Genomic DNA, 12,014 nt, shown 5'->3' with positions numbered 1-12,014 from the left:
TTTTGTCCTGTACATACAAGTTGTGGTTTTTAACAAAAAATCTCACCCTGCTTTCTTTAACAGTCATATGTATCACTCACTTTACATTTTAGGTCTGGAAAATGTAAACAAAGGCAGCGTGCAGTTAATCGCTTCATCTGACACCTACAACAGTTTCAGGCATTACAAAACAACTGTATAGAAATAATCAATCTTGTCGCTGATGGTCTGCTTTGCATTTGTAGCTTATACAGAATAATCAGAGTTAATCTCTTACCTGTCACTCAAAGCAGCAAAGCACTAATTATGCATAACTTTAAATCTTCATATAATTAAACTGACCTCACCAGTTGTCATGAATTAAACATTTCAGCAATAGAGACCAAAACTTTTTTGCAACAGGACTCATTAGGGCCTAATGGGGATTGACTCACTTTTGGAGTCAGCCTCAAGTGGCCATTTGATGAACTGCAGTTTTTGGCTCTTCGCAGCCACACTGAAACATCAAACTATTATTTCCTCCGATTCTCTTGCTTTTATACAAATTGACTCTGCATTCTCTGAAGCCATTTACTATAAATTGCAGATTTATTTTTTTTTATCCTAAATTCGTAAGTTTCAGAGAGGGAGGCAACAGCAGTTTGAATACACTGAGCTTCTGGGAAATTAAGTTATAAGGATACAGAACCTTCACAGTTATGACAATGTCAGCAACCCTATTTTTTAGAGTAAAAATTACAATAATGGATCATAAAAAAGTCTCAGTGTATGTGACTGACACTTCAGGCAAGAAGCATTCAACTGGTAACAAATGGAGGCATCTAGTGGTCTGAATAGCTCACTGCTGGTGTCTTTAGGAATGACTCGTCCACAGCTGAGTCTCTCTCCTTACACATTATTGTAAGGATGTAATACTTCATGTGGTGAGTTTAGACAGGCTCATTCTGCTAAAAGCTATTCTGTCAGTTAATAAACTAATGCTGATCTCAGGTGTGACTGTGACTCATCATATCACACCCTGACGAGGATGCCAGCTTCCAGTCTGCCTATCTGGAGCCATAAAACACCGTGTGACAGGCCGGCTTATCTCATTGGATATTTGCATTGGTGGGAATCAGGGAGCTGTTAAGTGTTCATCTAATGACCGCAGGCCTCAGTAGTCAGCTTGTTTCCTGTAGACGCACTGTGATACAGAGCTTTCGATCATGGGAAACAGTATGAGCTGCAATGCTAAATGAAATATGATGAGACATATTCAGTCACAGGTTCAAGTAAAACACGTATCAGGCGTCAAATAAAGGGAAAGAGCTACTTATTTATGCAATGGTGACAATATAAAGTACACAAGTATCATTGTAGTCTACTCAATACAAAGAAATTAGGAACTTTTAAAAGAGGAAATAGTTTAACACGTAAAGATCAGGTCTGATTGTAGGAAGTACTGCTGAGGCAGGGAAACAGTCATATTGTCCCACTGCAATGGAGCAAACTTTTCCTTTTTTAAATCTGAGACTATAAACACCATGTGTATCTAAATTTGGGCCTGAAGACCACATATTTTTAATAAGGCTTTTAAATTATGGTGAAAACTTTAAGCAATGTGTGCATGTGCTTTATGGGAAATGTAGGATCCACCATTATTGACACTTTACATCCATATAAGGATTAAATCTAGGAAATGTTGCCTCTGCTGCACTGATGTCTATTCCAAATAAGTCTCTTGTGAGTCCTCTTTTTTATGTAAAGTGTATACGACAATTCTTGTGTACCCCTTTAAGGAAAAGCTGACTGGTACTTCCAAAATAACTGATCATGTGTTTTATTTCTGAGGGTAGCAGATGACCATTTGAATGTGTGTGAATAACTACTGTAGTTATTGTTTAAAGGTGTACGTGTACGTAATGCTGATTCACATTAGACACGCTGAGTAACTGAGACAGTATTGTGCTATTAAAGCTCCTGTAAGGAGTTTTCATTTGGGTATGAAAGAGACTTTAATTAATACTGACGTCTCTATATGAACTACAAAAGCAGACAAGAACATGAGTGACAGGAGCGACTACTTCTGTTTTAATTTTAACTGCCTGTGACTGCTGCCTGCGGGTCCGTGTCAGACGAGGTGATTAAAAGCACGCACAAAGATTCACAGTGAGTGACTGGTTTGACTCTTAAAAGACAGCAGGAGCGATTTTTTGTCAGAAAACTATTTATGCATGTGCAGGACAAGAGCAGCAAAGAGATAAGACATAGGCTACCGCTTCGTCCACAGAAGCAGGGGGCGGATCCAGACTTTTTTGACTGGGGTGGCCCAACCGTGGCACTGACTTATGCGGGGGTGACATGAAAAATATGTTGTAAACATTAAAGTATCTAAAAGATGTTATATCCTGTGTATTTTTTTGACCTTACAAAGTGGCACAACAGAGTGGCATCATATACATCTTCTGAGCTTAATTCTTTAAGGACTCCAAAAGAGGAAGAATGACCAGTGTGACCATTTAAAGTACGAACAAAAGAAAATGTGCCACATTGAAAAGCAAAGAAAGCTACTAGCAGCAAATTGCAACACAGCCCGAATAGTTTTAGCCAAGAAAAACTATTAGGCCAAATTTGTACATGAATAGCCAATCATAGTTTAGAAATTTGGGGTGGCCAATCAGATTTCAAGGAGGGCCTTGGCCACCCCTCTGGATCCGCTCCTGCACAGCACACAGGTCGCCAACATCGACACAAACTGAAAGTTCCTCACAGTAGCCTTGAGTAACATTCAGTACAATAACTGTATGCAGTGTTATTCAATCACTTTGGCACTATTTGTTTTCATCTGTTAACAGTTAGCTACTAATTTATTCCTCGCTCACTTCTGGGTAACCACTTCCCCAGGGAAAAATGTCACTTTTTTAAAAGCAAATCTTTTATTTTTTACTTGGAAAAAAATAAATTCTTAAGGTTTAGCATTCTGTTCTTGAACTAAAATGACAGTAAGGCCTTAATATTTGTAAGTAAATGTAAGTGAGTCAATAAAACAAGACTAGGTCAAAACCTAGTATGTGGCTGACCACATCAGGTCAATGTGCGCTTTTGTGGCCAATGTGTTACAAGGACTGTCCTTATGAGGCCGATGACAACCGGTGTGTCCAAGACCGCATACTATCATACTAACCGTGACGTAAAATTGAGTATGTCATGCGTTCCCATCTCATAGTATGCAATTTTGTGTAAGCGAGAAATGCCCGGATGTATACTAGATCGGCCCGGATATTTGAGTATGAGACGGGAGCTCACTGGTTGTACTCACCCGTCCCAAAATGCATTGCGGCTATTCAGCTTCTACTATGGCAGAGATGGACCGGAGATCAGACCGGACACACGTAAATGATTAAGTCACGTGATACGGAGAAGACGGCTCTGAGTATGATGCCAACGGCATCCTAATAGTCAAGTTAGTAGGCAGTATGCAGTACATACTGTTTGAGTATGTAGTAGGCAGTACGTTAGTATGCGGTTTCGGACACAGCAAACGTGTTTAAAAGCAGGTGCGCGCTGTGGACGTAGGTGAGGAGCGGAGGAGCAGTGGAGGAGCTGAAAGTGAAAGTACCGTCGCTCACTCAGTCAGTCAGCCACATACAGACCCATGTGTAGGGCTGTGTAGGTCTGCCAAAAATCAGGACCACATGTGAACTTTATTGGGGAAAAAGTGCTACAGCTTAACCTATAGTATAATTAAATTTGTAGTTATGTACTAAACTATCACAGGGAGAAGTACAGAAACAATTAGCAACTGTGTTACCCAATACTGTTGTGATACATGCGATACAATGAAAGCTGGAACAAAGGTTGAACGAGTGTGTGTGATGACATGAGTGGAAAAGTGACAGCATCTTAGTTTGTCAGTGTTCATGTGCTGCTGTGCTGGAAAGGACGCAACAGGGAGTTAGTGTTATCCTGTGTGCACTTTCAACCAAGAGTCTGTTTGTGGAGTGTGGGAAATTTGTGGGAACTATTTTATGTATCCAGCAGAAATTACTGAGAAATCAAATGTCTTTAATAGAGTAAAATTGTGCAGCGATAATGTCTTCTCAGAGCATCTCCGCCCACAGTGACCTCTTTTCAACATAGTGACATCCCACTGGAGAGATATGACTTCAGCCGGGACAATTTGAAACGCTAGATTAGAAGTCCCTGTTTACTCCAAAGTTGAAATCTAAACAACAATGAAAACACGCATGTTCATGGGTCATAGCAGCAATTATGACCATTTGCGGAACATAAACAAAGAGATGAGAGAGAGTTATGCAGATGGAGCGATGGAGAGCAGAGTTACAGTAGGAATATCCTGCTCTGATGATGTTTTCCCCAAATGTAAACACAAATTTAAAGGGTTTGTTGTGATACAGAGGGAGTGTGATCCTGTAAAATATGAAGCCTCTGTGGTACTGTGATATGAAGAGTTGGAGTTGCATGTTTAGGTGGTTGTAATATGGAGAGAACATAAGAATATTTATTGCAAATGGAGTATTAACATTACTGATGTGGCAGTAGAAACATAGATAATGTAGAGTGCTGTTTAAATGTGTCTTAAGAAAGATGGTTGCTAATATGAGGCAAACTGACACCACAGAGTTTGTCGGTGATGTGACGTTGGTGATGTTGAAGTCTTACAGACTAACGTTGACTTTTTACATCTTTATAGAAATGGTTTTCATATGTGAGATGACTTTGCTGAACAAAGTGTGCTAGTATCTTTTACTCTTGTTCACCACAGAGCTTTGTTTCTTCTATAGCCCAAAATCCAATGAAAAAATCACATTGACAAGAAAACCAGGGCGATGTTTACCCAGTGAGCAACAAACGGAATTTCAAGAAGAAATTCAATGTTTTCACTCTGTTATTAGAAACACGCTACCCATACATAGGCCTGAAATACACACATGCATGTGGATTCTATGGACAGGCATTAATGGAGAGATGTCAGAGTAAGGGGGCTGCACGTGGACATGCACCCCGAGCAGTTGGGGATTCGGTGCCTTGCTCGAGGACGCCTCCACAGTGCCCAGGAAAGGATCTGGCACCTCTCCAGCTACCAGCCCCAATTCCACACTTGGTCCGTACCGTGACTTGAACCAGCCACCCGGAGGTCTACTGTTAGCTACTGTCTACATTGAAATTTTGATAATTTGTTCATTGTAACAATAAAGGGTGACGAAAGTGATGATTGTAGCAGCATTTCTCCAAAAATCATTTTGCAGCGGTTGGTGAAATCTGGTCTACACAAAGGCAATTTCAACACATACATTTTTCTTCCATTGTGGTGAAAACGTTGAAAGCTTACTGTATTATTTTTTATACAAACATCATAATCACAGCGCTTTCTGGGCTGTGTGATGTGAACAAGGTTCAGAGACATCATAAAGGGAGCAGTTTTAAACATTCACCACAGAAGAAGAAAAAAGAAGGCATGCGCATGCCCAGGTACTTTAGTGCAGCTCTGACTGCGAAGGCACAATGACCCCTGGATGCTCACGTAGTTCACCTGATGGGATGCCGCTCCCTCCGAGACCTCGGTGGTCGACATGATCATTGCTGGACTTGAATGCAGCTCTTGTGAGATAAAATCCAACTCCACTGGTGTTCGCAATAATTTATTTGACTGGCGACTGTGATGCACTGCTCACTTACAATCATTTTGGCCGCCATGAGATGCGACATGAATCTTGTGACAGAAGCAGATTTCTTTGTGAAATCTGGTCTAAACATAAACGTCTTTTCAATGGAAAAATCCTCACTGGGTACTTTCGTGTCGGCCTTCAAAAATACATCATGCAGGAAGTTATAAAAAGTCGTCCTTGAAATGACCTTCTTCTTTTTGTCATTATTCAATTTATCTTGTTATCTCAGAAAACAGGACCAATTTCACAACACAGAGACATTTGAATACAGAATGATGCTGATAATTGCTCCAGTTATGGGTTACTTACCCTCAGTTTAGGACTTGTACTTGAATGAAAACAGTAGAGTATGTAATTTAAATGAAGACAGACGATTAATTTGGTATTTCCTGGGTGTGTCCCTTGGAACAGTTCTCAACTGGCAGCAGATTGTGTGCACAAACTTCAAACACTGAGTTTATCTATGTTTTTGTTAATTCCTGTAAGTTCAGGTCCATTTTCAAAGGCAGGGATTTATCATATCAGAGAATTGTCGTTTTGTCACACAAATAGAGGAAAAGGTGTGGCTCACTTGGATTGGAACCATCTAAAACAGGGGTCAGGACACGACAACGAATGTGAAAGATATGGCTTCATATTTTAATGTGTATGTAACCTTTAACATCCCAAACTATCAGCAGTCATTTCTACGTCTAATACAGAGTTTTTAACTGGAAAACGTCTTTATCTCTGAGTCACCTCCAGTTTGAGTTTATGGATGCCAGCCAGTGTATGTAACCTCCTTGACTTAATTAGGAAGTTCCTCCATTGTCTTCGTTATTTGGTCTGGAAGACGAAAAAGCTTTCCTTTCTTTCCTGCTTATAACTTCTTTCAGGCAGAACAAATATTCAAAGGATCGCCTTTTGAGACTGATGTTTGAACTCAGACCAGGTCACTTTGTGTCTGTCGTGCTGTTCTTTGAAGCTCTTCCCAGCTTCTCTGATTAAATGTGTAATCGAAATACTCTGTCAATCATCATAAAGGCACCATCTCTTGTAATCACGCTCCTTTTCTTTTCCATTCTTTCCCTTTTACTTGTTCTTTGATTATTGCCTACATGCCTATCATGCTGTGTCATGCTTCAGTGTCTAGTCAACAGTATAAATGACATTGCGATGTTTTGAGTTACCTGAAAACACAATTTACATAAAAAACTGGATCTTGTCTCCTCATGGAAATAATATGACTCGAACTAGTTTGCATTCCGTCTATTTGAGAATACGTTAACGTCACACATTAGAGACAACTCTTCACTTTATTTGCTGATAATAACGGAGACTCATTCATGTCAAATACAGAAAACGTTTATGTCGTATTTGCGTCATTAATACTGGCATGAGAAACGGTACACCCTTTCCAGATAAAACAGTCACGCACACATTACAGCTGTAAAGCTTTACAACTGAGCGCTAAAGAGAGAGTTCAGCATTTTCGGAAATACATTAGCTTCACTTGTTTTCTTGATGCAGAGAGTAAAATAGATTGAAGCAGACTAGCTGTATCTCCTATTCCCAATCTTTATTCTACACTTATCTAACCTTGCTGTAGTTTTATATTCAGAAGCTCTGACTTTGTGATCATTTCAAGTGGCCACAAGGCAAATTTTGGAAGTAAGGCAGACTAGTGATGTCGTATCCAGATATGGACATACTTTCATTTATAAAATACGAGGGTGGGATCAATTTTCTCATGCAGTTTATTTCCCAAAATGTCAAACTTGTACTTTAACATTGCTGGTACTTTTCTATTTTAACCATTGCTAGTGGTTAGCATTTTGGTTAGCAAAACTGTCCCCACAAGCCTCTGCTGTACACTGCGTTTAATGAAGATTTGCAAATATAAGCATGCTAACATGTTCAACCAAGATGGTTGACATGGTAAAGATACCAGTATTACTTCAGCTTTTTTGGCATGTTTAGCATTTGCGCGAAACCACCACTCAAAGAGCTGAGCAGCTCTATGGTCATATGCTAGTGCTAGCAATGACCATATTCACACAGTGGCCATGTTGATCGCTGAGTCCCTGGTCATACCTTATCAAGGTGCATTGTGTAAAATTCTGGATATGTTACAAGTGAAAACAACATATTTCAAGACTCATTAACTACGGCAGACAACAGCTACTGTTAGCATTCAGCCACTTGCTAGTGACGTTAGCCAGGAAGTGGTTGAAAGCTAATATAAGCCTTTGCTAGCGTACCAGTACAGTACAATAAGGGTGCATACATTTAAAGCTTGTGTTAGATGTGGACAAATAACTAGCCAACGTACCTCCTAGCTAACAAAGAGTTAGCTAACGAAAAGTTAGCAAGGAAGTGCCAATGGAGGGAATTGTAAAACCGTATTATAATTCTGCTTCATTTAAAGAACTATTACTTAATTTTATGACATAATACATCGCTACACATACTTGTTTATATATTTAAAATAGATTTGCAGTTTTGGTTAATTTAAATGGTTTGAAATGGCAGATGTTTATACTGGCACTTCAACATGACATGAAGCAATGTATGACTGCCAGTTCACTAATTCCGCATGAAGACTGCATATCTATGCAACAGCTAATATAAACCGCCGAGGACAAAGAGGGAATGAGACTGATTAGAGGGATTTAAGTGAGGATAAAATGCCAACAGGATAAGTGGAGTTCTGGATGGGGCAATTACAAATGATGCTCTACATTATCTGAACAGGATCGTTGACATTTTGAAGAGTACTGTTAAAACACGAGCGGACAGATCTTGAAAGTGAAGCAGACAGAAAGAGCGGGCCTCTTAGCCTATTTCTGCAAATATTCAAGAGGTCAACCAAAGCAAACCAGGTGAGGGTTTGAAGGGTTTGTCTCAAGTTCTTTCATAGAAACTTGCAAAACCAAACCTGACACCCTCAAAAACATAGTTTCAGTTATAATTTGATGTGTCTTCTCCCTGTTATTACGTGAGAAGTTAATTGTTCTGACAAGTTACATTTCACATTAATTGCATAGTAAGTTATGACATTATGGGGTGAAAAATGTCACATTTTTACAAGATAAATAGTGCGTTTCTATCCAATAAAACGTTTTCTTTTGGTGTTAGTGAAGTGACGCTTTGATGTCGTAATAACATAAAAAACACATTCCTCTAAGTCCCTCTGCCTGCGCACTATCTTCATCATCTCACATATGAAACTACTTCACTCTTGATCTCTTGACAGATCAAAGTGGGAAGATGGCCCAGACAAATGTATACTGTATATGGCAACAACAGCACAAATGAAGAGAGCAAGGTTGCAGAAAAAACAAACAGACAAACACGCTGCAACAATCCCCAAAGGATTACATAACATTTCCTTGGGAATGGTGGGTCACAGTGACCACTTTGCATCAGCTCTATCTCCATTAGCCATCAGCGGCAGCAGCCAGCAGGCCTCTTACGACAGCCAATATGAAAGTGTCTGTCACAAAGCAGTGGCGACTTTGGCTCCCAGTGCACTTTTTAAATCACCCACTCAGCACCCAACACATCTTTGAGAAAGCAACACAAGAATTAAGAAGTGTTAATGTTGCATGAACACTTCATAGTAATTCACTTGCTATATAAGCTGTTATGAAGTACTGCTACATACAGTGGCCTACAGCTAACAGCTCGGAGTCTCTACTTTTATTTTGTTGAGGAAATGAAAGCAATTTAAAATTGCCTCGTACATTTTTTGACCCCCTCAGTATGAAAGTAACTTTAGAAGCAAATTGTTTTACAGTACTATCCAAGGTGACCTCCGAGGCCTAATTCCAAATGTATTTCATTAAAGACCAGCTTCAGTCCCGTTTTAAGACATATAAACTGCTCTGCTTGAAATAATAATTGTTTTTCTAATTCTGCAAAATACGTTTAATTACCTTGTAAAAATCCTCCCAAGGCATCTCCTCCTTCACCTTCATTAAAAATTCCCCAATCTGCAGTCCTCGCCCACTATGCAAATTTCCGACCGCCCCCTCCGTCGCGACAAAAAAAACATGTCTCTGCCATCGTTCAGTGGCAATTAGTAGTAGTAACGTTAACATTAAGTGGTTGCCAAAGGTAACACATAATGATATGTAATGGGACAGCTAACGGGATTGGCTCCTTAGGTTCGTGACAACTCAAACCTGCCAATCTGAACACGTGTTGTTCAGCCTGTCCTTGGTACACTGCGGTTTAAAAGCAGACAGGCCCAGCCATTGAGATGACTGCTTATGCTGTCCCTGATATGTCTTGTAGCACATGAACACCACATGGAGATGTTTACAATGTTAAACACTTGATTTTCACTGGAGGGGGTCTTTAATAAATAAAAAATAGAACTATCACGTACCTGTTTATGAGAATGATTGCAAATTCAGGATCTGTTTTGACAAAGGTTCTCTTGTTCTCTCACTGTCCAGTTCTTCAGTCAATTCTCTGCTTTTATTTTTCTTTACCGATCCTGCCCTGAATGTTGGTTAACATCTTCTAAAGAATAATATCCCCCTGCTTCCTTTTAAGATACTACCCACTGGAAACTTTTCTGTGAAAATATAAATAACGGCTCATCAGTCAGATGACGTAAATTTGCTTATCAGAATTCAACATGCTGACAGTGGTGACGAGCGTTAAGAGGAATTGCTTATAATAGTCAGTCTAGTAGCTGTTGGTCTGGTCTGCTTTTTTAGTTGATACAGAGGCATCAGTTTTAAACTGAGACTGTAGTTAAAAACTCCTCACATTAGGTTTAAAGGTTTTAACACTCAAAGGAAGGTTTGATGCTGAAACGTCTGTGTTTTTAAGATCTACATCAAACAAGAGTGTGCCTTTTAGTTCCAATGTGATTTGATGTCTACGTGTATCCTTCACGCAGCTAAAACTATCTCATTTTGAAAGTCATGTCAAAGGTCTCTCATCAGGTAGTGTCTACGAAATGTATTAAACCCTTGAATCCTGATTGCTCGGAAATGTCGTCCACTCCAAAGCAAAGGGAATTGAAACCGGTGAAAACACTGAACAAGTCAGTAAGCAGCAAAAACGAATTTGACTGACAAAATTCTGACTCTGTGTAAGTTTTAAATATCACCACAGTTTCTTAAAATTGCCTTTTTTTTCTTCTCTTGGTGTTTCAAAGTCAGCCATCCACACGAACGGGCTGTAACTTCCTGTACAGCAGTCTGTGTCAAAGCTGATAAAAACGCTCTATAAATAATCTTAACATGACCAGCCCCTATTATGCACACATTATTACAGTGAACAGAAAGGAGGTGCAGACACAGAGGAGGTAAAGTCTCTTTATTTTGTATTACTTTTATTTTGAAATAAAGCTTGACAAAATATGAAATATCGCAAAGAACAGAACAAGTTGGAAAAGCAAAATTAAAATCCAATAAGCAGTTGAACAAAAATATCTTCCCAGAATAAACAGTTACAGTATCTCGCATGATGAATAGTAATGACCCAGTACTTTGATTGGACAAGAGGCATTCCATGAGCACTGATAAAGAGTATAACAGCACTTGGACTTTTAGCTATGTGTATCACGCTGTCTCATTTGTTCTGAATACTGTTAATTAACATTACAGTCAATTGTTTTTGTCAAGATCAAGCTGGTACCGCATAGTCACAGGCCACCATCAACTGTTGACGGATTGTTATTTTACTGAGTGCAGGACAAATGGAAACAAGCAACAAAACATTTACATAAAGTAAATAAGTAGCTGGTCTGCAGTAAAGTGTAGACACAAAGACACAGTGTCTGGTGTCAAGGAAAAGGTTTACATGATGCTTGGCAACAGTTTGGTTCTAGTCACGTTGCAGCACTAGTTGTGTTGGTGGAGTCAAATGAATGACTAAATTCTTTATTATTTGCTACTATGTTAGTTGTTATTATTGTTAACTAATAAATGCCTATTTTTGAACTGTTAAAAGCAATGTCCCACTTAAGGTTGTGCTGTTGTCCTGAATATCAGCACAGGTTTGATGATCTTTGACTGCATCCCAGCCATGCTGATATTCAGTACAACAGAACTCCCTCTTATGTGATATTACTTAAATAAAAACTTACTTTCCGAGGCCGATGCTCTGCTCCTACTACTAATACTATTACTAATTACTTACTAATAATCTGGTGATTTTAAATTTAAACAATGTTATTTATTGGTGTTAGCATCTTTGGGCTCTTGATGTCTTACAAACAAGTAAAAAAGACACTGCTGGGTTACTTTTTCATTGTAAGGTGTACATAGTGTATATATTTATTATTAATATTATCATTGCATTTTATTTTATTTTCGTCTTGCCTTTTTTTTTTATTCAACACTTGTTTTACCCTGTCCTTTACTT

At 39.1% G+C, this 12,014-nt stretch overlaps 1 protein-coding gene across 1 annotated transcript in view; it reads right to left on the bottom strand.

The window, feature by feature from the left end:
- Nucleotides 1-10,092, bottom strand: part of LOC138613467 (tyrosine-protein phosphatase non-receptor type 5-like) — a 28,161-nt gene extending 18,069 nt beyond the window's left edge. The window contains exon 1 of the mRNA XM_069687151.1: nt 10,021-10,092. The gene's annotated coding sequence lies outside the window, so the exon portion shown is untranslated. The remainder of the gene's footprint in view (nt 1-10,020) is intronic.
- Between the last annotated feature and the right edge of the window lie 1,922 nt (nt 10,093-12,014).

This window comes from Semicossyphus pulcher, unplaced genomic scaffold (assembly GCF_022749685.1).
Source record: "Semicossyphus pulcher isolate SPU_LCO1_2020_fin unplaced genomic scaffold, fSemPul1.0.p SCAF_8, whole genome shotgun sequence".
NCBI classification, from domain to species: Eukaryota; Metazoa; Chordata; class Actinopteri; order Labriformes; family Labridae; genus Semicossyphus; species Semicossyphus pulcher.
The sequence above is the reverse complement of the archived record's forward strand: the minus strand, read 5'-3'. Positions and strand labels throughout refer to the sequence as shown.